We start from the raw sequence: 24,105 nt of genomic DNA on the forward strand, positions 1-24,105 counted from the left end.
AAAGTTAAAAGTTACGTGTAGAACCAGAAATAAATAATTTCATATTGCATAGGGTTTACACAAGTTGTAGGATCTTAGAGGTTGTAAGGAAGGGTTGAAAAGAAACAGGTGTTTCTGTGACGAAGAGATGCATGGAAAATTGAGATCCAAAAGACCCATTAAGAAATGCCCTTCCAACGCTAGGAACATATGACCGCATATGCTCATAAACTTGACATTAAGATTCCATTATGTTTTAAGAGTTAGACTGCATACTTCATATCAACCCTTGAAAAAAAAACTTGACAATTGAAATTAACGATAGACTATCCAAATTTAAAATCCAAACAATTGAACGTAACGTAGACTACAAAAAGTATCTAGAAATCAAAATTCAATTACAATGTTAGAATTGGCATTATGTCAAGTCAAGCCCGATGACATCTCAATTTGTCACATCTAGAAATAAGGGCTTCATAACCTGCTATTAAGTTCCTTATAAAAAGTGAATGATAGTTTGGATTTTTACATTTCCATCATCCCTCCAAAGAAACATAAATATATAATTTAAAACCAAATTTACATGCCATTATAGAACTAATTTTTGATACGTTGGATAATTATTTTAGCAAAAATTTTGTTGTTTTTCCTTTACAATGGCTATAAACCACTATTTCCCACAAGAATATACCCAGCCCCAATCACATTGGACGAAAAGTGCCCCTTCAGGAGAAAATTGTTTCTGATGAGGCCATATCAATTAGAGATGCCCGGCCATTATTGAAATATTGATTTTAGATGCAAACATGTAGAGTAATATATATGTGGTCCACCTCGGACATTGACCATCTTGATTAGTAGACTCTCTTGCATGGTGCTAGAATAATGGGTCAGAGCATGCGCACTCCTTCGTGGCAAATTATATTCTATACATACACCATAAAGGTACTTATGGTACTGCACCACACCAAATCACATCTCTCGGATTTCTGTAGGGCTCCAAAATTGCCGCCTGCTCATCTCATTTTGATGTATCTTTATAGTGCACTACTTATATAATACATATGGTGTAGGATATAATTTCTCGTTCTCAACAGCTACTGCACCACAAGGGATATTCTACAGCTACTCATCCTCCATGGTTAATATGGATGCAGACAAGTGATAACCCGAAAGCCGTCAGATACTAGAATGAGTTGTCTAAGATTCTTGCAAGATGTGACGTTACAAATAGAAAAAGCCCCCACTGATTGCACAGGTATCTGTCACCAGGCGCACGAGAACGCCAACCGAAACCATAGCCCGAAGACCCGCGAGCTCGTGTGCCGTGTCCTCACAATCAAGGCGGTTCTCGGACGCAAAGGAAGCCTCCATGCGTCACGTCCGCCCGAAACTTTCTCATGGTTATCCATTCCTTGCCGGTGCCGGCACCACCCATCCCTACTATATGCTTTCTATTGCCCAGAAATTTGTGAACTGATTCCAGAAGGCTATAGATCTTGAGAGCATAATGGGCCGGTTGTATGGGTAAGAGCAATCCCGGTTCACCCCTTGGAGCCTCGAGGACTAGTTCGAAGCTTGCAGTCATCGAAAGGCTCGCCGCCGGATCAAGGTTCTGATGACAGCGAAGGAGTTCGAGGAGCTGGCCTCGCAGAGGAGCGACGCTGAGATCGGGCAGCTAATCATCGAAGGATGCTTGGAGAGGGAGGTGGCAGGCTACGCCCGTGGTCATGCGTGCAGGCAAGAGAGAGTCTGCCTTCTTGTCAAGGAGTTGGAGCCAATCATGGAAGAGGAGCTCGGTTGATAACTTTGTTTGGGGCTTATTAGCAAACAGGGCGTACGGATTTCTCGCATATGCTCCAATTCTATCTTGAGGAAGGCTTTTCTTTCTTTTCTTTTTCTTTCTTTCTTTTTTCTCCTTTTTTTTCCTTTACATTTACATGTCAAGAACAAGGTCCTTGATACAGGATCTGAGGATTAATGTTTAGAACCTAACTAAATAGCCTGAGGCCATTTCTCAAAAATTCCAACAGCTGCATGGTACTATTATTCTCAGTTCTCTCTTGAGTCCTTTTTTGCAGTAGAGACCAAGAAACACCAGAACGGATTCAAAACTAGGGTTGCAAATTTTATTGAATTCCTTTTGGTTCCAGAACTGTTAAGCTTTAACCTATATGTGAATCATGGACAGTGGCAATTTCTGACCAATACCAGAATTCATTCAACATAAGCATTGATGGAGGTCAGCGGATCAGCGATCGGTAAACAATATTCTCACACTGATGAGGTCCCTAATCGTGAAATAGGTATATAAATTAATCCACAATGCCTGAGGAGAGGGTATTCTTCATAGATACGTAAAAATTTATCCAGGGAAAGTTCATGAACTTCAAAGCCGGTAGGTGTAGCAGGATGCAAGCTTTCCTTTCATAATCTATAGAAGTAATAGATGAGAAGCCAACCAGAAAAGCTTTCTTCCAGCAAGAACTCAAGGGTTATAGAGTCAGCAAGATTTTTCGGACAACTGAAAACAGTTTCTTTCATAGATATCCGGGGGGATATTTGTTTCCATTGCCTACTCATAAATGTCCAAAGCCTCGACGTCCCAACCAACTCTATGTGCCAGAAAAGAACAATCCATCCCCCTAGACATAGAAAGATATGCCAAAGGTACAAAACGTAAAAAAAAAAACATAGAAACAACTTATAAACCAAAAAGAGATATACCTTAAAATTCCTTTATATTATGTGTATTATATATAAGAGTGCTATCAAGCCATGTCCATGGACCTAAAAGTTTCAATGCATGGGTTGGCGAGGACCCCGTGGCCGCACAGGTGTCTTTGACGGGCTTACCCTAAATTGTTTACAAGGAGATGAGACTAAGACCGATGAAAAATGAAACATCCATAATTCAAATAAGATACAAGAAAACATACCTTATCGGCAAGGATCCCAGTATCGAGCCACTTAAGTGGAGGGCACCAGTCGCACCTCAGCCTGCAATGCAATTTTTAAATAATGTATTTTGGCATCAAATTTGTGTTTAAAATGCGTAAGAGAGACTGCACAATAGTTGAGCGGACTCTAGATCCAGGGGCCCAAATAAGCATTAAAGAAAAGGATTTCAAGCACTTTCACAAGATCAAATCAGTAGGCGGATAAGGAAGGCAGGAGGAGAAAAGGAGATGGCCTAGCAATGATAGATTGGAAAACTCTACACAGCTTCCAAATTTCATTGATGCTCAGGGTGCGAGAACATGAGAAAAAATTTAATCTGTATTCGACAAATCCAATAACTTATAAATACACAGAAAAGGCACAAATCAGATCATTGTAGTATATGCCTTCAGCAATGAGCTCTAGATCCTTTTTCCACCCTCTGGCAATGAACCAGGCCTCCATTCTTCTAGATTCTGAAACGAATACCTATTAAGGCAGATGTTGCATTATAGTAAGTTCTTAATATATCATTTATCATCAGTACCTTGTTTCTCATTCAACTGAATTTCTCCAATTTTTCCATAATTCTACCTAATTCTAATCTCTGACAGATCTGCCTTCAGAACATCCAAATATTACAATAGAAATATGACAGGGTTAATCATGTTATGGAAACCATCTGATGTGTCCTAATTCTAATCTCTGACGGATCCTGCCATCAGAAGCATCCAAATCTTACAAATAGAAATATTGACAGTGTTAATCATGGTATGGAAACCATCTTACAATAGAATATGACAGTGTTAATCATGGTATGGAAACCATATGATGTGTAACAGTATCTAAGAAAGGTGACACATCAATGATATTTTAACTCTCATATCAATTTTCCTTAGTGAACTGAAAGCACCTAGCAACGAGCTCTAGATCCTTTTTCCACCCTCTTGGCATGATGAACTTAGGCCTCCATTCTTCTAGATTCTGAAACGAGTACCTATTAAGGCAGATGTTGCATTATAGTAAGTTCTTAATATATCATTTATCATCAGTACCTTGTTTCTCATTCCAACTGAATTTCTCCATTTTTTCCATAACTTTACCTAATTCTAATCTCTAACAGATCTGCCATCAGAACATCCAAATATTACAATAGAAATATGACAGTGTTAATCATTTATCCGAAAACCATCTGATATACCAACAGTATCTAAGAAAGGTGACACATCAATGATTTTTTAACTCTCATATCAATTTTCCTTAGGGAACTGAAAGCACCTAGTAACATACAGGTATAAACACATCTAGTGAAAATCACTGGAGCACTACTACATGTCCACCAGAAGCTACCTGAAAAGAATGTAATTGCATCACATCCAGTTCACAAGGGTTGGGGTGTCTTTCAGGGTCAAGAAGGTCATTCTGCTGTCAGACGTTCACAGGAAACCAGGTTTACACCCTCCTCGGGTGACCTTTAGGGGGTCAAATGTCATTTTCTTCTCGCAATATACTGCAACTGGGAATATCTTGAAAGTTTTATATTTATTTTGGAATGATAAAATTTGCGGTGCATCAACTTATCGCATTAACAGCAATGGAACCCACTACATAATTATATGAAAAGTCTGCAATAGCTCAAAGTTCTTCATAGAACAGCATTTGAAAGCCACAAAACGAGCAGGTTAAATTCCATAAACATATCTCCAAACAAGGAAAGCAAAACCTGCAATATAGCATCCATATAATAAAGAACTAAAACCAAAGCCAATGTTTTAGTTTCTAACTAAATATGCACCAACCCAAGATCCAGGTTTAGAAAGATCTGGAGAATCCAACTGCATGTTACAAGTACAGAATGATTGGTTCCAAATGCACTCAGCACCACAAAGACCTTACAAAGTCACAGATATGGTTGAACACTGGCCACGCCTGGGATCGGCAGACTAGCCTGGTTTAGAAATATCTGCAACTACATTTCCCAATTTCAATTCTCATAATTACTCTAATTAGATTTCTTCCTTTGATGTTTAAACTATGGTAAGCCAGCATAAAAAGAATCCTAACATTACTGAACTTGAATACATGGGGGAAACTTTCCTTAAGTTGGAATTTCCATGATTTTATGTATGCAAGAATCCTGCATCCCCAAAAATCCAAAAATGGGTGATTTCTTTCGCCAGAGCAAAATTCAAGCTTACCTAGATTAATAATGTAATATACCAAATAAATATACAACAATCATGATGAAGATATATTGGCACATAAACTAATGTTAAAATCCTGTTAAAAATTTATCCTATATCTAAAATCTTCAGCGGTAGCCACAACCATTAGCACATGCATTATAACCAAGGTATGCTGAACCGGCCCGTACCGGCCGGTTCAGCACGTACCGTACCCGGTACCAGAGCCAACCGGTACGGTTCAGCTATGGAAAACGGTTCCAGCCCCTATTCCCGGTGCGCACTGATGCGAACCAGACCGGTTCACACCAGTATGCGCGGGGCAGCGCGCCCGCACGCATGGGGAAGAAGAAGATGGAGAAAGAGTAAGAAAGAAGAGGAAGAAGATGAAGAAGAAGAGAAAGAGGAGAAGAAGAAGACGACTTACCGATACCGGGGCCTCGTCGGAGTGATCCTCGACGGGGTGCTCGCCCTTCCTTGCTCGCAAGAGAAGGGGGAAAGAGAGGAGAAGAGAGGAGAGAGGAGAAGAAAGGACAAGGAAGGAGAAGAATCGGGAAGAAGAAGAGAAAGAAAAAAAAAAGAAGAAACGAAAAAGAAAAAGACATGGTCGCGAGCATTCCGCATCCCGTGTGCGCGGCCTCGCCTGTGGAAACGCAGGAAACATGGGAAAACGCAGAGAAAACGCGGAAAAATGTGGAGAAATGCGGGCAGCGCATGCGGCGGACCGGATCGGTACCGATTCGATACGGCCCAAACCGGTACCGCCTTGGTCCATGTCACCACCGGTACGCCGATCGGTACCCAATTCGGCGTACCTGATTATAAGTACTCTTTTAAATAAATCTTGGAAAGCTTTGGCCTGAACATCACTTCTTCATACTCGAGAGTTAAAATTGGACTATTTGCAACCTTGGTTAGCTTCATAATGGAATGTTAAACTCTTTATGATAAGAACGTCATTATTTTTTTATTAGAGATGCTATGCATGATGTTTATAACACCAAACGAGACAGTTAGAATCTAAAATTTTAATACATGACTTACCATCCCGATTCCTTAGAAATAGGTAGAAGGAATCACAACATGTTCCTCAAAATATAAAATACAACTTTTCTAAACTTGCAGGTATTGAAAGCATTAAGAGGACCTATCCAATAAACAAAGCATGGTCCTTTCATTAAAAGGCCAAAAGCAAGTGATGCAGGACTGAGGATGGACTACAATGTACAAAAGGGCTGAAGGGTTTGGAAAAATATCTCCTGTATGATAAAAATTACCTTATCATCCTGCTAACAAAAACCAAGGTAGATAAATGTTTTTTTGTGATTATAAAATTAAAAAAAGTACCAAAACTTTCTGTTTAGGTTCTTAGATGAGGTAAAGGTCTGGAAAAAGTTTTCGACGAGCTTGTCAATTGTTTGGTGGTCCATAGTACTCCTATAACAAAAATTCATTTAGCAGATTTCATAGTGAGATTTAGTAGAGGAAAACCAGGGATAATATTAGCAGAGATAAAGATAAATCTAAAAGAGGGGAACGAGATAGGAAACAAGAGGGCTGAACATGGCCAAAATCTTTTTCAAACAAAATATTCCAAATGAAACTCTGAAACACTCTTTATAGATACCAAAACTATTATACTTGCTCCTCAAGAAATTACTCATCTATTATGACTAGAGTTTCAATATAGTTCGACACTAAAAAGGACTCCTTAAACTCGAAAGTGGATCTCCAGAACATATCAACTAATGTCACACAAATTAAGATCCTAAAAGATTAGGATATAAATCATATCTCATCAATCACTTATTTACCCCAGTTTGGACTTATAAAGGGAACAAAAGATGAAGACTTGGGCACCAGTCACCATATAATTTTATACAGTACATAATTTTATACTGATATTGTACCATGCAGTAAATAATTTTAGGGAAAAAAAAAAGAAAAACATTTGCTAAAAAGTCTTCACTCAATTTCAATAAAAAAGAAGGGCTACAGACTAAACTAAATAAAAACCTTTAGGCTAATCACATCTAGTCATAGCTATAGCTTGGATATGAGCCTAAAGAACATGTATGCATTCCACAAGTCCAAGCTGATTTGCACACAGCTATCGGGCCAAAGCCTGCATACTAAATTGCACTGGTTGTACGGGTCATTCGATGAACCAAGCCCATACATATCTAGGGTCTTCAAATGCAATATCTTGGCAAAGGACCTCCCACTGGACAATCAAAAACTACTACCAAACCATCAATGTACAACTGGAGCATTGAGTACTCTGTTCCATGAAACTAATATCTAACAATAAATTGGTGAAGTTGTAATCCACTTGCATCATATCATGGGACATGATACAAAAAATACTAAACTCTTGTTCAAGATTCGCAATCTTGGTCCCAAACTATATATTAGTACCATGCTGATAAAATATCGTCAACTCAGCGTATGGAGACTCAGTACACCCCCTGTACAGACTATCAATTCAATATCGGTACGATATGTTACGCCCTGTATAGGGTAGTATGCACTAGTACAACGAACTTTCCATCTTAATTTGCTTCATATCACTTCCAGATATTCTGTCTTTAACATAAAGTTTGTGTTATCATCCGAAACACTCCAAAATAGATAGACATACATAATAACTACAGAAAAATTAGTATAGCCATTTGAGAAAGAACTACTGACATAAACAACACCAAATATTGTTCTTTGGTTTTTCATCAGCAAATTAAAATCTCAAAATTATTTAAAAATTTAAACTTTTCAAGTTTTATTTGGCAGATTCTTGGATCAAAGCCATAAGAGAATACCTACACTAACCGAACAACAAATTGGTAAAGGGAACAACTGTCGAAAAAAATCTAGTAAAAATCATGAAACAGCAAATAGTAATAGATAAAAGCAGCATAGAGAGAAGACAAGAAACGCAAATTTATGCATGCTATGATACAAAAGGTAAGAATTTTGATTTCTTTGAATCCTTTTTTTCTTTGCCATACTTATAAAATTTCAGCAGTAGGAAATTTTCCTCGTTGCAAACACAGCTATCCACTTTCAAGGGCAAAAAAGTTACATATGTTGATGGTGATAGTTCAGCATTAATGCAGAAAGCCAGAGATACTAACCATCACAAACTCAACAAATGCAATGCGAGTGGAATGATGATGATCTCCAAGCAATCTCAAGCGATAGACCTGTACCATACAAGATGTCACAACCTATGATAATAATAGCAATAACAATAACAATAACAACAACAACAACAATAATAGACCAAAATTTGCCCATAGAGACAGCAAACCTCTCCACATATAGTCTCAAAGAAGAGTTTAACTTCTGCCTGTGACACCTGCATAAAGTAAACAGGATTGATAGGAAAAATGGCTCTGAAGATGCATTAAAGATGTAATAAAAAAATTGAAAGAATGATTAGACAAACTTATAGTCTACCTTCTTGTCAATATTTGTACAATAAACAGTCCTTGCACACATCTCACGTTCATCATCAGACTAAAGGCCACAGCAATGGTTATATAAGTTAACCACTAGTTAGTAAGATATCAAGGCAAGGAATAGATTTGATACATAAAAAGTATGGTATCTATATCTATAGAGTAGCATAAATATTTCAAATCTCTTACCCTTGGCAAAAATGTTGGGTTGACAGGGGCAATCGCAGTCTTGGAAGGAAGCACCCTTACTGGGTAAAATCCAAGCACAGTTCCCGACAGATTTAAAGCAGCCCTTGCACCTTCTAAAGTTGCATCAGCCCCATGACATCAATCAATGATATTTAAAGTTTTTAATATGAGAAGCTAAGCGTGCAAATACATGTAAATATTGGTAATTACCCTCATCAGTGAACTCTATGAAAGCAAAACGAAGAACAGAGTTTGGATCCCCGCACCATACGGCAGTCAACAACCTTTGGCAGTAAGGAAAAGATAAATTTTATATGCATTAAAATTCCAAACAAATTCAGAGGAGATGAAAAAAATTTACCTGTCCACACTTAATGAAGAGTGCTGCCAAGCTGTTCTTCAGTAACCTAAATCCCAAAAGAGTTATATATCAAACTTTTCCCCTCATTAAATGAAGGACAAAAGCAACGAGGTAAACAGAACTCTTTTTGTATTTAACAAAAAAACAACCTAACAGTAACATAAACAGAAAATAAACTTCCTGGCCTCAATGTAGAAATCCTGTAAATCAAGGAATACTAATTTTCTGATGCCTGTTTTACAAGTGATGCAAAGGTTTCATAAACCATAACCTATCGAAACAAAGTGTAAAAAAACAATCAGCTGCACAGATAATAGTTACTGATGATGTTTCCCATAGTAAATCACTCCCATGTTCTTTTCTCAAAACAGCCAAGTGCTGGTTTCTTCATACCCTTTGACACAATGCTGAGTAAGGACATATTAGGCCTACCCACACTCTGCATTGTGGATTACAATAAAGAAAGAGCTAGTTCAAAACAATTTTACTTTGAAAAAAAAATGGGGGCATAGGAATCATCAGATAGGCCTTGGGAATTGCCTTAGATCCCTACAATGCGGGCCTCTTGATTAATGGGTGTAGATAAAGTGTGGTTAGAGAGAAATGCAAGAATGAGTATTTGCATTGAAATTCATAAACGGAATAGGACAACAGGGAGCTTCAACATATTATGGCAAAAGAATGTCAGCTAGGAAGCCAGGATGCTTCCAATCACATGCACGTCCGTACAGATACCTATCAGATACAAATAAGTGGCTACTTCTTGGATACATGTATGATACTTGTATTAAATATCCAATTTTTCAAAATTTAGAACAAAAAACTCTGGTTATTTTCCGGATACACTAGAAATACTTCTCCAGCACCTCCAAATATGATGGGGAGGTTCTATTCTTTCTTTTTTCTCATCCTAAACTTTTAATGGTGAATAGTCAGCTGTAGTCTATGATATTAATATAAAATACAAGATATGGATTGGGATCTAAAGATTTGAATAACTAAATATGCTATTATGAAAAAATGGACTTACTTATTTTGATAGCCTGCCATGCTTTATTCTTTTTAAATATATAAACATGTATAAATGTGTGTACGTGTCAATACACGTATAAAATATATATAAACATATTGACGTATCCTAGTCATCTCATCATATCCTACCTTTTCAAGATTCGTTGTATCCACATATCCGTATCGTGTCGTATCCGTATTCTACACGTCCATGCATCATAGATAATCACAAGGGTGGGCAAGAAAATGATTTAGATTAAAGTATTGACTTGTACCATTGAAGCCATGAGATGTAAAGAAAGAAATTTTCATAGACGGTCTAAACAACACTCATAGGCTTCTTATCATCTTCTTGCAAGAAAGCTACAGATTGTGTGAATTTAATCGAACATGCTTAAATTTAGTGAATTTAAAAGCATGGATGGTATTTTAGTGTCATAGGATATATCTAGATACAGATGGATATAGCTAATGACCCTAAAGCATGTCAAGTCCTTGACGTCTAGGACCTAATGTAGAATCCCTAGTGTTCAGGAGTGACAGTGATTTCAATGTGCCTCAGTTTTCCTCTAATAAGAAAGTAGTGAGTAATAAATCGGAGTAAAAAATCAAGATGATCCGAGGATATATTAATTAATAATGTTTTAAACACTATTTCACATGACATCTTTCTCAATTCGGAGTAGAGTCTACACAATCTACATCATTCATACATAAAAGCCATCAGATTCTCAACAGGATAATAGTACTTGGGAACTATTAAGTTATTCATTTTCTAATGATCAGCAAACATCTCACATGAAGTGTATAAAGAAGTGAAACATGCATATTTCTAGTTATGTGCTTTTGGACAAGATCGATCTTCTGCAAACATCTATGCCAATATGTGGTGGAGAATAAAGTTTCTGAGAAAATGAGTTGGTTAGCCAAGCTAGTAAAATGATCAGAAAAGCTTATTGGAGAGGAGATATGGAGAAAAAGGCTTGACTTGGTTGGCTAGAAAAAGGAGGGGAAGAAAACATAGTCCCATACTAGCATTTAGTGGTAAATAGTTGAAGGCAGGAATATTGGGTGGAGCATCATATAGCCCCTAAAAAAAGCATGGATCCGAATATAGGATAAGGATATGACACAATATGCACAATACAACAGATTTTGAGAAAAATAGGATATGATGTAGCTAGGATACATCAAGGAATATTATATATATATATATATATATATATATATATATATATATATATGTATGTATGTATGTATGTATGTATAAATATATACACTCTACATATGCACGTAGTTTTTTTAAAAAAAATCTATAAAGCATAGTCAGCTATGAACTAACATAGTTCATACTTTATACAATAACAACTTTTACAAGCTTATCAACTACACATCATTCAAATCCATAGGCCCCAACTCTTGACCAGATTGCAACGAAGCTTTTACAAGAAAAAAGCTCAAGATTACCTCAAAGCTACCAAAAAACAGGTCAAGCCAAAAAGGAAGTTGGTAAAGAAGGATATGTTTTAAATGCTTAACCTTATATTAGAGTAAAGCGGGAATATAAATAGGACTCAAATGCTAATGTTTTTTTTGAAATAGACCCACGTAAGCCCACCCAACCTCGCCTAGCTCAGCCCAATTTTTGCTGGGCTTGGTCTACAATTTTCAATCTGAGGGGCTGGATCAGGCCTAAAAATTTAAGCCCAAACTGAAATAAGGTCCAACTCAAATTTGATATCCATTGTTTTCAAATTTTGTAAAACATATATTATTATATCATCTATTTTATCATGAAATGTTAAAAAAAGGGAAAGAGGGGAATCGGAAAAGTCCTATCTGCAATCACCCTAACCCTACCACTTCTTCTCCCTCAGATCTCCTCCCATGTTTGCCAACAATGCTGCACCCACCAACTACACCCCAATCGCCACCCTCCTCATCCTTTCTCTCCCTCCCCTCACTCGGACGGCTGCCACCACCGCATCCTCTCCCTTGCCTCACCCCCACCACCACCAAGCCAGCCACCATTGCTGCCTCCTTTCTCTTGCACCACGACCTTAGCCAGCCATCTACTCTTCCTCTTTCTCTTTCTACCTCCCCCTAACCAACCATTTGCTCCCAATGCCTCCTTTCTCTCCCCACACCACCACCACCACCAAACCGGCCACCCTCGCTGCCTTCTCTCTCTTAGCACCTCACCCCTAACTGGCTGCCTCCTCTTCCTCCTCTCTACCTCATCCAAGTCGCTCATTTGCCACAAAAGCCTCCTCTCCCTCTCTATCTCCTCCCCAACCAGTTCTACTTCCAACTCCTCTCCATGGTTCAACAAACCTGCACGCCCCCTATGCATCTGGCCGATCCATGCAGTACCCAAACATATGTTTCAGTGTTCTTAGTAATGACAATTGTTTCTTCATCAAACAAGGGAAAATAGACCAAAAAACCCTCTTTTTATGTGCTTGTTGAAGATTTGTAGAATAGGATGCCAAATAAATTGGTGTGATGGAATTCTGAAAATTCATATTTAGTGGTTTTGATGGTTAACATGTGCAAAACATTACTAACCTCCATAAACAAGCTTGTAGCTCACAACTTGACATGCTCACATTACATTAAATTTTTTTATAATAAAGAGTTAATATTATTACAACTGCAATGGGAGGCATAGCGTAGCAAATAAGGTGCTAAATTGAACTATATCGAGGTTCTAAGGCACAATTGGAAGATGAATAACTAGAATTGTTGTTTTGTTACATCTAGGAAGCATAATTGAGACTCGATATGGAAAAGGGAGATTAGATATTCATCCAAAAATTCTGAAGGAATGAAGGATGTTAGACAAGAATCGCCAAACCAGTACTGGGTGGCATACCAGTCAGCTACCGGACCAGTTCGATACCGGTTCGGACTGGTACCGAACCGCACAACAAGCCAAACCGAACTCTAGCAAATCAAACCGAACTCGGTGCCGATTCGCATCGAGTCCTGGCCAAACCGGTCCTATTCAGTCCGGTTTGGCCTTGTACCGGCTGGTTCCATTTCTGTGGCCGTACCGACCCAATCAGAGATCGAACCGGTTCAGTACGGGCTGAACCGACTGGTACGGGCCAGTTCAGCATTTCTTAATGTGAGATCTTTTGTTGCTTCACTTAGGTAGTGGTTTGTATGGATTGCTGAGTGTAGGGAATTGAGGTTAAAAAAGATATGATAGGATCTTGTAATGGGGTTCATAGTGATGGGTTAGGACAGCTGTAAGGATCTACCATAAGATATGATAGGATCTTGTGTTGACAAGGAGATTATAGAGCATTTCTATTGATCCTTTTACATTATTTCAGATATTTAGGCCCACACCCAAGAACTTCTTTCAGATATGGACTCTTCTTATCCTCCCAGCCATGTTCTTTACTAGATCAATAACTAATACCAATATCACTGCATAAGGCAATGACAAACTCTACGACCTAACTCTTGAAATAGATGTCCTTCAGTTTCATTTACTTGGAAAAGATAGATGATGAAACTCTTCAGTTGCATTCATGTGCCACATTTCTAAATGGTTACATGACATGGTCAAGGTGAGGTGAGTGGTCATTAAGAACTCCAACTTCAAACTTATCTGTAATAGTCAGTTCAATAAACTAGTTTTTATAGGTGAAAAATTGCATGATCTCTAAAGTAAATACTTGATAATTTTGAAAGAAAGGACTGGTTTTTTGTATATACAGCAAAAAGCTCCCTGCTTGGTTCTGCTATCAGAACAAGAACGATACCATTGGGCAAATATCTGCTGGTTGACAGTTAGTGGCACTTGACCGGTAATTTGGATAGAATGTGAAGACAAATCTACATTGACATGTTTATCTTCATCAGAATTGCTGTCAAACTATGATAGGTTGAGGCTAATTTTATGTTTGTGGCTCTGAAAGATCTCAATTGGGTTGTCATTGTTGTTTATCTTAGATTACTTGCTGTCATACCATGATAAATTGAGGCTAGTTTTGTGTTTGTGGTCCTGACGGATCTCAATTGGGTTCTTAAGATTATTGACTGTTGTTGCAATGCCTTTTTTTGAATAATATTGTTTTTTGATTCTATACCAAGTCTATTCTGGCTGTCATTAGCTGCTAAACAGTGGTTCAAAATCTGATACTTTTCCTATCCTTATCCCTTCTAACATACAGTTTTTCAACAATTTTTGGCTTTATGCTCCATCCTGCTATTGATGATTGCACTTTTGCTAAAACATTTGTTTAAACATTCCCCTAGTGCTCTTGTCAGTTTGCAAACAATAATAGGTTTTCTTATGTTTTTTCTGACATCAACTCATTGGAAATTAGCATCAAGCACATGTGAACCACATGTGAGTGGCTCAAATTTTTGTTGATCCATGAGATAAAGGACTTTGATGATGGAGTTTGATCTCTCATGGAGTGTTTTTCCATGCAAGTCCCCAAGGGTTACAATGAAACCCCATGATGATTATCTCTCTTATGAGTATCAATAAATAAATTTCCCACCAATTATTGACTCTCAACACTAAAACATTTTCAACGCATGCTTTCAAGGGATATAGATCTAAGGTTAGGATGTGGTTATTAGTTTCCTTCATCCTACTTGGGGTTACATTGGCTACTCATTTTTCCTAATACTCTTTGTAGTTATCCTTGGAATTTTGCGGCATTGTTTTGATTTGTTCTTGTTTTCATACTACTATGTTCTAAGATGAAATGGTACCTTTAATGAAATTTTTAAAAAATGTATCTTACGTAAAATTTGGATTTAACATTGTGTAAATCTCAAATGAAATTCCAACATGAAATGGCTTTATTTTGCTGAAAATTAAGAAGGGATTGAAGAAGAGAAAGATGAAGATGATTGAGAAGAAAATGGAGAAGAAAAGCTAATGCATTAGACATGAGAAAAGACTAATAGACTTAGTATTCACTAAAAACAAAAAGGAAAATAGTTTTCCTGCTTCAAAGGCTAGCTCAGTATCTGATCCATACAAAGGAGACACCAGAGAATTCCAAGTCCATTTTCTAATCCTAAAAGTGCTCCGACTTGATTTACAATGTACCACAAAATTCCTCAATATAATTCTAACAAAACTAACCTACAATAAGTATTTTCAGCCATGTTCCCTCAAATAGATAGTCTATTGTGAATTGATCAAGATCAGATTTCTCCGGTTCTCCAACTAAAGCAGAGATTTGTTTCTACTGGTTTTGAAATACAAGCAATAGCTGAAACTTGAATGTCCTGAACAGTACCAAACTTATGCACACACATTGTCATTCTGCAAAGAAACTCTCGCTTAATTTTGCCTAAATTATAATTATGACTCTTTTTAGCCTCTGTCCAGAAATTCACATTTTTATATAGTCAAATTTTTAGCTTTGCTTGTCTAAGATGGATCGCCAATATAATCACAATTTATAAAGGTTTATCCATTTTCCCATGTTGCAAAGGGATTTTCTTCTTCTGCTTCTAGATACCATCATTAGGAATGTGCATAAATCGAGTCAGGTCAGTTTGAAGATAAAGCCCAAACTGAACCGATCTAAATTTATTTCCTAAAACCGAAATCGAAACTAACTATCTACAAAAACCGCTTAAAACCAACCCGAGAAATTCGGTTTTGTTCGGATCAGTTTATCGGGTTGACGTTCAATGGGTTGGGGAATATGGGCTAGACTAGGTCTAAAAAAAATTCCATATTATATAAGGTTGATGGTCAATGGACTGGGCTAAATGGGCTAGTCTAAGTCTAAACATAAAAATTTTATTTTATATATAAGAAAATATAAAAAAATAAAAAATTCAAGTATCTATATATATATAGGCACACACATATAGGTCGGGTCCGATCGATTTGAGTATATATATATACACACACACACATAAGAGTCGGGTTGGGTCGTTTGAATTGGTCTTCTAAAAACTCAAACTGCAACCAAACTGATATAAACACAAAACAAAATTTAAGAAAAACCGATATAAACCAAACCAAAGAGACCGGTTCGGGTCAGATTCGCAGTTTGGCCAGTTTTCGGCAAACCCCTAATCATCATTTGTTCTTGACACAAAAAGACAGAAGCAATGTTGTTAACTATTTCTTTAGAAGGTACTTCACCACTATAAAGTCTGCAACTTTTCATTTTAGATTTCTAAAATGTTTGTCCTGCACAAATCATTTTTATTCTCTTTGCTTGCTCTTTTTATCCCCTTACTGATTTAATTTCAAACCAGTATCCCCTTGTCCCCATGTCCCCTTGTCCCAAGTTCAATACTAAAACCAAACTCACACGTTGCATTGTTGAACAACGGTGCGAAATATTTAAAAATATTTAACTAGTCAAACATTTAGAGTGGAGGCTAATAAACAGAAGACTGGCCGAAAAATCAGATTCCATGCAGCATATAAAGCCAATTATCAATAAAGTCCAATTACTTTTGGTAATTTGATGATCAATGAACTAAGAGCCATGATGAGTGAAGGTCAATAATTGAAGTTAACTCTACATAGTGATGAGGAAATGCACGACAAGAGGACTGCATACAAAAACTCTTCATGGAGCATTATGTGCAGAGAAACTAAACTAGGTGAAATAAAAGACCAGTATGTGGTGCATCATCACAATTAGAAAGGTTTTACACAAACACATATAAATATATGTATATGTATATATGTGTGTGTATATGTATGTATATATATGTGCCTATAAGTATGTATGTATGTACCCATGGCCATGGTGTACTATTTGGCTGACCAAATTCATGGATGTTGCACTTAGCATATATCATAGAAACTTAGCCATGATATGCAAAGGGCAATGGCATGAGATAATTGCGATCTGAAGGTGGTTGAAGTGATAAAGCACTTATCACTAGGAATGGAAAACGGGGAAGTAATAGCATTAACTGTCTCTTGGAATAAATGACAGTAAATTTTGAATAGAAATATAAAAAATTGGAACCCTTCCCAACTTATAGAATATAGATAAGCCTCTCCTTTTGGTAGTCAATGGATCATAATTCATAAAAATTGAAGTCATACAGAAATAATGGTAAAAATTATGATGGTCTTGTTGATTCATCTTGCATGGACAAAAAAATGTTATCACATCAAAATGTGAAGTGTGAATAGAGTACCAAAGAAGACCAAAAATAACATACAATTTTAACAAGCTGGCGATGGTATTTTTAACAAGAAGTATGCACCCTTAAATTGCAAACTTGCAATGTTTAAGTAGATCATGCTTCACAATGAAGGTTCTCCGATAAATGCAGACAACTATTGTGAGAAGACACTAGTGGAACATATAGTGGTGAAGTATGTATACTGACAAAGTAGAGCTCTAAGTGTTAGAGGGTGTCAACTTCCTTCTCTAAGCTCTCACAATATGCTACACACGAGGCAAAATTCGAGAAAGCCACAAGAATAAGATATGTAAAGCCAGTTCGCCAGATGCAACTTTATTAAGCCGATTTTAGGATCCTTAATCATATTTTTTGATTCAAGACAAATCTAATAGGATTGTTAATGACTTTTTTTTAACCTTCTAGAGTGGATCATGCAATCTTAAATAAATCAATACAAAGAGAAAAACAGTTGGATATTCAACAAATAAGAGTACTAACTCGATGACCACAGAACAAACGGTCAAGGATCTGGTATTTCTTTTTTTCAGTATATTGTCTAAATTTAAAGCATGCTCCCCCTCTTTCTTTTTCTCAAAAATATATCATTTCATTCTAAAAATCCAAATAATGAAAATGCAGAAACACAGGATTCACAATTTTTGGCATGCTTGTTTGAAAATTTTACTTTGCCATAAATGTTCAAGAGCATGACAAACATGTTTATCAAGCAAGTCCCCACCATGCATATGTTTTCTACAATAGGCACAGATGACTAATAATTACTATATCAGCTGTCTGCACTATTAGGCAACATTAAATCTTACCATAGCTAACATGGATTTTACAAATTTGTGTTTAGAGCTATAGTAGCAAAAACTTAGAATCATACTTTACCCAAAAAAAAGAACAAAAATAGCATCATTAAGTATCAATATTGAATAACTTCATAATCCATTTTTATATAATGCATACACTCTGAAAATTTAGTTAATTCAACTCTACATATATTCTGGAATTTATTTACACTTTATTTAGTAAATCTTACATTTAGCCCAAATTATTTCATTTTTTGCATAACATGTGAAGCATTTCATTTTATATGATCTTTTGTTCAGTTCAGATCTGCAGTTGTTAAAAAAGGAATAGATGGATGAATCAACTGAGTCTAGAATTCACGATACAAATCATTACTTGAAAATTGAACATTGATCCAATACTTTCCAAGAAACTTCTAGTCATGGAGTTCAAAGATTCCATCAAAGTTGAAAAAAACACTTTCATAACAGATTTTAGGTGATCCAAGTCATCTCCTTTTTCAAATGGTTAGCACTTATAAGCTTCTCTATCTTTGTTCTTTCAAACTACATGCTATATATACAAGAAAGTTGTGGCATAACACAATTTCCATAAGCATACATTACAACAACACTCCACTCAACCAACCCAATCCCCTCATCGTCATCATCATCAACAACAACATAATAACAACCACAATTATTATCTAGCTTACAAGTGCTAAGACTAATGAAACCCAAACTACCAGAATATTTGATCTTGTGTCTCAACATTCTTAAATATCCACTCTGCCACTATTATGTACATGCAATCCTAGTACTTTTAATGCTGATCCATAATGGGACATTTTTTCCTAACAATTGCTTATTTCAGTCAACACATAGACATCGGCCATCATTCCATGCTCTAGAAGCACTTTACAGCTACTGTAATCCAATAATAGCTTCCATGACCTCTCCATCATCATATTCTGCTGAAGCCTAACCTACACAATTTTCATAACTATACTTCTGCCAAAATGCCACCCATTGATTGAAATATTCTCTAAACTGATAATGGCTCTATAGCATTTCAAGCACTTACAAACTACAGCAAACTCCAATAAAAAGATGAGAGGGAAAGCAAAAAGCCAAAAAACTTTAGGATCTTCATTCGATGAGGACAAGTGTCAGCAGGCATGACTCACAGCTAACTCCTAATAAAACCTAGTTAAGTGAAACACAATCCAGAAAACAAATAAGCCATGTAAGAGAAGAACTAAAAACTCTGGCCAAAGAGTCTTTACCTGATGATCAATGTGAGCAACATAAACCGTTCTCCTTATCACCTCCTCTCGCTGTGCCAAACTCGTCCGGCTGTTCATTCGACGCTTTCCCTGGCCATATCCGTTCTTCTTCTTCTTTCAATAAATAAACCATTGTAAGAGAAGAAAAATAGAAATCATAACGTTGGCTATATTAGGGAGAAAATAGACGAAATTAGGGTAGCTATTGGGGTCAAAACACTTACCCGCCTTCCACCACCGCCATTCGCCCCAGCATTTTGCGTCTCAAATCCATTAGAATAAAACCCAGCGACATCGCCGGTGGCGGCGGCGTATCCATGGTTGGCGAGGGACGTCGGCACAAACTCCTCCGCCATCGGGTTCAGCTTCGAGAGCAGCTCTTCCAAATCCCTCATCTCGCGCTTGAACCCTTCGCCACCGCCGGCGACCGCCGCCGCCGCCTCGTCGCCGCTCCTCCCGACGATGACGCCGTTGGCCCGCTGCGGCACCATCCCCGTCCCGCTCCTCGCCAGGCCCTTCACCAAGCCACCGTCGCCGGCGCCGGCCGCGCGGTGCTGCGGTTGGAACTGCTGAACCCTCATATAGAAGGCGGCGGCGGGGTCGTGGTGGGGACGGAGGACGGGGAGGCCGCCGGCGGGCTCCACCATCCGGACCACCGGCTGGCGGGCGTCCAGATCCTTGGGGCCGTGCGAGTCCGGCGCTGCACCGGCGTCGAAATCCCGGCTTGAGGACCTCGCATTCGCCTCGAGATCGACGCCGCCCGTGTTCTCAACAACGGCCATGATGTCTTGGTTTCTTTCTTCTCCGTTTTTTCCGTCCTCTTCGCAGTCGCTATTTAGAGAGCGCGGACGGAGATCAGGAGGGAGAAGAGGGGTAGGCGCACCGGTGGGATCCCCACACCGCCAAGACGGGGAGAAACCATTTGAGGGATGGGGATCATCGAGATGAGGTCATCGGATCGTCCGTTCCCCTCCTCCTCGCCTTTCCATATTTTCCTTTTAATTTTTTTCCTTTTCTGTAATCCTATGGGCTTACGAAGGACAGGTCTAAACCTCTCTAATTTCTTTTTCAATTTTCGTTTCAAACTCAAAAGAAAAAAAAGGCCTGCCAGACGCCCGGAGGAAACATCGCATATATGGAGGCATGTGCATGCATGACCATTGGCATACGTGGAGCTCGCGGAGTGGCCTTGGCGTACGCGATGGGGCAGGTGCCTCGTCGAGATACCACGTCCGTATTTTTTTTGTTTTTCTCAGAAACCGTCGGCAGAAGAAATTATAACTCTACGCCTCTTGCACCATGTCATAGTGCAACATGCAAATCGTTTGCAGAATTATTGGATCGAGTTTTCAGAAATAATTTTTTTATAAAAAACTATTTATTATTTAATAATTATATTTTTAAAATACAATGAAACTTTGATATATTTTTGTATAATAAAATACATTGCATAGTATTATATAATAGAGCATAATAAAATATAATATATTAATACATAAATATATGATATAGTATAATATTATTATGATGTAATATAAATTTATTCTAATATAGTTTATATAATATTGTATACTATAATATAATAATATAATGTAATTCGATATTATATAGTATAATATTATATTATAGTATAATACAATATTTTTGATATAAAATATTATAGTTATTATTATTATTATTATATATTGATATTTATTAATATAATATTTTTGAAAACTAATTTTTGGAAAAAAATATAGAGCCATACAATCATACTTGCAAAAGTAAGATTTTATGGTTCTTTTTTTTCCAATGCTTTTCTTGTTCAAAACGATGGATAAATAAATGAAGAAAAGAAATAATACCTTGATCACATGGCAAGGGAGAAAGCCAAGACCGATTAAGGTTCCTTGTTTATTAGGCTTTCTGCAGATTTTTTTTCTTCGTACATTATAATATAAATGATACTTCCTGTAATTATATAATTTTGTCATAGGTATTGTTGCTGGAAATTGGACCCGGGGGCGACCGTCGGCTGAGGGGGGAGGAGCTCCTGCTGGTGGAACGGTGGGTGGCGGTACGTCGGCTGGTGGCGTCCTCCTAGAAACCTGCAAGAAGCCGGTGGCCGGGGTTCCCGGCGCCGGCCCTCCAACGCTTAAGTCAGAAGGGGAGCAGTATATGAGTGGAGATAGCAGTAGGTGGGAGAGAGGAGAATGTTTCTCTTCTCATTTTCTGTTGTTCTTGTCGTCCCTCCCCCCGGGTTCCCTTTTATAGAAGGATATTATATTACCTGGAAGGTGACAGGGCAGATTGTCCTCTTCGTGATAATTGAGCACGATCATGTTCATTAATGGCGTTGTGGAGGATGAGACCGGATCAGACCGGAGTCAGCGAATTGTCGTGGTTGATCGGACCTGGTGGAGTGGTTCAACCGCCCGCTGTGGAGGGTCCGGGGTCCGTAGATAACAAGCGCATTAATTGTTGAGTGAACCGGTGATCAGGAAAAGCCATACATTTTGATGGTCAAGTGATCCGGAGATCATCTTGAGCCGTGTTCATTAATGGTTGAGTGCACTGGAGGCCTGCAGAGGCCACGTGCATTAATGATCGGGTGTGCCGGAGGCCTGCGAAGGCCATATGCCTTAATGGCTTGACGACGGTAGCAGAGTATGGTGGAGTTGGATATCTAGTTGTCAGGTTCTCTTTAAGGAATCAGGCCGGAGTCGAATATTTGGACAAGGCATTTTGGGGCTCGGCACCCGGCAGGCATTTTGGGGCTCGGCACCTGGCCGGGTGCCGAGCCAAGCCAGTTGCCCAGTGGGGCGCCTTCAACTCGAGGTCGGCGCATTCTGGTCGGCGCTCCCTGGTCGGGCGCCTTCTGGTCGGCGCTCCCTGGTCGGGTGCCTTCTGGTCGGCGCGACTTGATCGGGCGCCTTCTGGTCGGCGCTCCCTAGTCGGGCGCCTTCTGGTCGGCGCTTCCTGGTCGGGCGCCTTCTGGTCGGCGCGACTTGGTCGGGCACCTTCTGGTCGGTGCGACTTGGGTTTTCCCCCAACACTACCCCCCGACTTCCGAGCTCGAGCTGGCCACCAGCTCGGGCGCGGGAAGTAGTTTTAGTTGGGCTACCGCGAGTTAGGAAAATTTCGAATTATCGCGCGCTTCGAGGTGCCTTTAATGGGCGGCGTCTCTTCTTTCCCGAAATGTTTCATTATTAGGGTACCTTTTCATTTCTCGAAGCGTCCTCGCATCGTGGGCTCATGATGGGGCCGCACGATCCGACGAGGCGCTTCTGTGTTCGAAGCGTCAGCCTGAATTAAATGCAGCGCTCTGATTCTCGGGCCGACACACGTCATGATCTGAACGAGGAGCGGCGTTCTTTCTTGCTGATCTGGGCCGTTGGAGGGGTCTATATAAACCCCTATCTGGCCTCCAGCTACTTTCTTATTGTCTTCTTCTCCCTTCACTTCTCAGTCCGAAACGGCCGTTCCGCCATTACCTCCGGCGAACTTCCTAAGGTGTTTCCATTTTCATTTGCTCGGAACTTTCTTCCCCCTTTCCTCTCTCTGTTCCCAATGGGTCTTGGTCCGGGTGAGTTCGGGTCTACCATGAGCGAGCTAGAAGTTGAGATGGTCGAGAAATGGTTTTTTCCTCTGCAAGGGTTCCGTTTGGAACCCGCTGGGTTGGGGGACCGGGTAACGGACCCCCGTGTAGGCCGGATCGGAGTGTACTCGGAAGCACTCTGGGCCGGCCTACGGGTTCCTCTTCATGGGTTTGTGAACGAGTTGCTCGGGGAGTACGAAATCGTCCCTGCGCAGCTCGCTCCGAACGCATGGAGGACAATCATCGGGTTCCTGTCCCTGTGTAGGGCGTACGGGATCCCGTCTTCCGTGAACGTCTTCCGGCGACTTTTTTCACTTAAGTCTAACCCGGGAGACGGAGAGTGGCTCTACATCGCCTTTCGGGCGGGTCGGCCACTCTTTCACGGCGCCCCGTCATCCATTCATGGTTGGAAGGAAAAGTTCTTTCTTGAGTTCCGAGCAACCATGGGGGTTCAACCCTACGTGGAGGCGGAGCCGGCTCAAGATTGCTAACCAACTTCCCAGGCTTTCCTCGCGTGAGCAGGGAATCCTTGACACCATCCGCAGCCTCAGGGATGGCATTCTCCTGAGTGGTCTCGTGAGTGAGGATATTTTGATCAATGTTGGTCTGAGCTCGGCGCGCCCTCCGGGTAAGGATAGTAACTAAGGAATTCTCCTTTGTCCCCCTCTCTTTTTTTTTGGCAATATTTGGCTAACTTCTTTTGTTCGTCTTTGCAGATATTGCAAAAATGGTGACCAAGAGCGACGTCCTATACGCCCGTTTCCGAAAAAGGGCGGCCGAGCTCGCGGGAGAACCACCTGAGCCAAAAAAGAAGGCGAAGGTCTCGGCTGCTGTGGCCGCCGAGAAGGGCGCTCCTCATGGCGAGCACCCGAATCTGGTCGGGAGGAGGGCCCAAGTTCTAGGGGCGCGAGCTCTGGTGGAGCTACGGCGGCGCTCCCGTGCCCGGCGCCGATTTTGCAGGTTCCTGGTCGGCAGGAAGTCCCGAGCGCCGATCAGGGAGGGATGAGCTCTACGGCGGATTCTGCGCTTGCGCGCCCCGCCTCAATCTTACGGCAATCGGATCGGCCGCCTGTCCGACCTCAGTTTCCCAGTCTCGAGTCGGGGAGCAGCCAGGGAGCCGCGGAACCGCCTTTGCTGAGCCCAGCAGGGCCTAGTCTAGCGGGCCCGTCGGGTGATCA

General features: G+C 39.7%; 1 long non-coding RNA gene and 1 pseudogene across 1 annotated transcript; both read right to left on the minus strand.

Moving 5' to 3' along the window:
* Positions 1-2,551: 2,551 nt before the first annotated feature.
* LOC120106099 lies at positions 2,552-2,973 on the minus strand. Its single transcript, XR_005508336.1, has 3 exons — positions 2,919-2,973; positions 2,770-2,836; positions 2,552-2,624 (listed from the first exon to the last, which is right to left on the minus strand). It is a non-coding gene; the product is annotated as an uncharacterized LOC120106099 (long non-coding RNA).
* Positions 2,974-8,109: 5,136 nt separating this feature from the next.
* On the minus strand, positions 8,110-20,422 carry LOC120106098 (annotated as a pseudogene).
* Positions 20,423-24,105: the final 3,683 nt, after the last annotated feature.

Source organism: Phoenix dactylifera, unplaced genomic scaffold, assembly GCF_009389715.1.
Source record: "Phoenix dactylifera cultivar Barhee BC4 unplaced genomic scaffold, palm_55x_up_171113_PBpolish2nd_filt_p 000460F, whole genome shotgun sequence".
In the NCBI taxonomy this organism is placed as follows: Eukaryota; Viridiplantae; Streptophyta; class Magnoliopsida; order Arecales; family Arecaceae; genus Phoenix; species Phoenix dactylifera.